Below are 3,302 nucleotides of genomic sequence, written 5' to 3'. Positions count from 1 at the left end.
ACTAAATGTGCAATAAATGTTAGCTAAAGTTACTATTAGTCATAGAATTACAGGGGAATCAAAAGAAGAATTTTCTTCTTTCTCTGTATTTCTCTTTGATGAGGTTTTCAGAGGCAAAAAAAGATTGAGGATCCAGTCTTATGAATATAGATGTTTGCTTTTATGTTAGAAAAAAATTACATGGCTCCATATCACAAAATTTAACATCTTTCCATTAAACATCACACAATTCTCATCATCATTATGCCCTACACACACCTTAAATGATGCGGAGTTTCTATTGATATTCATCCACAACAGGGTCCAGAAATTTGAAATAAGAAATGGTTGCATAAATGCATGTTGGCAGTAATCTGTGTGTGTCCCAAGAGCTTGGACCAACACAGATGCCTGGGATTCTGCCTCCAAGGCCTGGACTCCCCCACATACAGTCAGGTGGGTCAGGTTCCTGCAGCCCTTCAAAGCTCCATTTGCGACCCCCTTCAAGAGGGGAGTTTCCAGTAGGTGAAAGAAGCAGCAGCCACCGAGGATGGAATGTCCCACCCCTACTTCAGTATGATATGACAGCTAGCATTGGTTTCTGCTTTCATTGTGTCCAGAATAAAACAGGCTTCTTCCTGAAAGTTCTGTGTCATCTCATCATTAATGAGCACATGGATTCCTGTTGGCCCCTGCTTGTAGATCTGGCTGATCTGGCAAGGGGAAATGCTGAAAAGCTGAGCAATTTTCATCTGTCAGTTCAACAGCTGTCAGTTCTTCTAGGTAGATGACATGGTAAACGAAGAAAGTATTTGAGTCTCCATCCTCATGCTTCTGCTGCTGTTGTTGCTGCTCCCCCAGCTGCAAGGTTTCCTGACAAACATAAATGGTTAGCCTTGGGCTCACCATCAGACCTTTTAATGCATTAAAAAGTCTGATTCCATTGGCAGGGCCACAGATTTGAATCACATCATCTCTAGTTAGTTTCAATAAATCTGCCCCTGAAAAGTTTGTAAAACGCCTCGTGAATGTGGAAAAACGGTTTCGATGCAACCACTGCTGAGCCTCCTGAGGTGTGGTTGTTGGCAGGAGGCTATCTGTGACTGGAGGGGCCTCTGGCTGGTGATTTGGTGAACCATTTCCTTCCCCAAGAGAAAGACTGCTTTGGGAACTGTTGAAGCCAGGTGATGGGGAATTATTGACCTATGTGATCTCAGGCCATGGAGAACACTCTGTGAGTATAGTTGTCTCATAGGAAGGTTGATATTTCTCCTTCTCATGAGGTGTTCGTTTCTCCATTTTCTCCCTATCTGTTTTTTTGTTTTCTGTCTGCACCTTTGGGCTTGAAGACTTTGATCTGGCAGCTGGCTGAGTGTAAACGCTCAGTATATTCCCTGTTCTCATTCTCCTTGAAGGTATCAATTTGTACTCGAAATGGCACTCCCTTCTCTCCACCATGTTTCCTCATAGTGAACTCTGTGCTAATACAGTGCACCTGAATAAACACAGATGTCCTCCTTGCAGGGTCCCACAGGAACTCCACTGTATTTAGTTGGTTTGGATTAGCCCTAGGATCTATTATACCCACAGACACTGGGATATCAAGAATGCTATCTCCAGGTGGGCTTCACCTCCAGCCTTCCAGCTGCTGATGTTCAGTGTATTGTAGCCGTCTGTCATGGAACACAACATGGAATACACTCTTCACCAACTTGCCATTAATTTCTGGTAGTTCTCCAAGTTTCCTGTTGTCTAGTATTTGGATTTCATAAGACTGGCCTTGATTGAGATATGTCAGGGTTTCATCATGGAGTTTCACTGCTGGAGAGGTGGCAGCACAAAGCACATATTGAAAAGGGAGATTTTATTCTCATTGTCTGGAGGCAAACTTGACTCTTCTTGCTTAAAAATGGGCAATGCTAGGACATCACTCATGCTACAGGCACCAGCACGCAGTTGTGGCCGATCCCAGATAGTCTGGCATCAGAGTCCTGCACCAGCCGGGATTCAGTCACCTCATCGGGCAGAGGCAGCTTCAGAGCCCAGGTCATCCTGGCTCCTTCCTTTTGCCCCAGGAGACACCGTTTCTAGTACAAAGGCAAGTAGTGTGAGTCTACCCAACAGGGGCAAGACTGCAAGACTGTAGAAAACTCCAAACCAAGATCTCTCACGCAATACTCACCAGCCGCCCCCAAGCCGCACCCGCACTGCACGCACAACTAACCTCCCGCACCCTATGCTCCTTGCTCGTGCCTGCCCTGACTTCCAGAATCCCTCCCCCTCCCCACTCCCCAGTCTCCCCTCTGGGGCTGCGCGAGGGTCCTTTGGCTTAACTCTTCCAGACTGCCCAAAGGCAACCCTGGACTCCTCTCACTCCCACTCTTTGGGGTCTCCCCTTGAACTCGTGGTGGACACTCGCTGCTTTCCAAACAGACCAGCAGCAGCCACCCGCTGCCTATCCTGCGCTCCCACGCTGCTTTCGCACCTTTTCCCCCACCCCTTTCTGCGGGAAACCCCCGCCCCCCCGGGAACCCGTCTCCTTTCCCCTCCAGACCTCGCTTCCCGTCAGTCCCAAGATCACTTCTGGTAACGCCTTCTCAATCTCACGGCACTTAGGACCAAATCCAGATTTCTGCTGAGTTGCCTCCCTGCCCTGTGCAGCCCCCCACGGCCTGGAAGCATGGATGGAGAAAGCCCAGCACTGGCTTGAATCCCAGACTCACCAGGCTCCTCCAGCAACGGCAGCTCCATCACCAACCAATCATGGCACTCTCTTCCTTCACCCTATCTGCTTCTTTTTATTCCCATTAATGTGACTACTAGAAACCTTAACTTTAATTATTTATTTTAAACTTATTTCATTGAGGTACAGTTGATTTACAATGTTGTGTTAATTTCTGATGTACAGCAAAGTGATTCAGTTACACATACATATTCATCCTTTTTCATATTCTTTTCCACTATGTTTAATCACAGGATATTGGATATAGTTCCAATAGTGGGGCTTGGGCAAGGGATTGCATGCCTAGTGAAGGAGTGAGCTGTATGCATCATACTTTTGCAAAATGGCCTTCAGTTCTAGGTGTTACAGAAATATTTTACTCAAAATGATGAACCTGCCAGTTATCTGAAATTTAGAGTTGAGGAACTTTCCCAGGACAAGCTCAGAGGCAGGTGAAGAACTTGGTAGTGGAGTGAGCTTTGGTTACCGGCAGGAAGCAAGGCTGTTGCATTGACTCTGGCCTTGACTCACCGTAAAACATTGAACTAATCGTTCCTCTGTGCCTCAGTTTCCTCATCTGCAAAATGGGAGAAGCCGGACT

At 46.7% G+C, this 3,302-nt stretch overlaps 1 pseudogene across 1 annotated transcript; it reads right to left on the bottom strand.

Annotated features, from left to right (window-relative positions):
- Positions 1-545: 545 nt before the first annotated feature.
- LOC307057626 (alpha-globin transcription factor CP2-like) lies at positions 546-2,030 on the bottom strand (annotated as a pseudogene). Its single transcript has one exon. The product of its transcript is annotated as an alpha-globin transcription factor CP2-like (transcript).
- Between the last annotated feature and the right edge of the window lie 1,272 nt (positions 2,031-3,302).

This window comes from Hyperoodon ampullatus, assembly GCF_949752795.1.
Source record: "Hyperoodon ampullatus genome assembly, chromosome: 8".
NCBI lineage: Eukaryota > Metazoa > Chordata > Mammalia > Artiodactyla > Ziphiidae > Hyperoodon > Hyperoodon ampullatus.
This window is presented reverse-complemented; position numbering and strand designations above follow the sequence as displayed.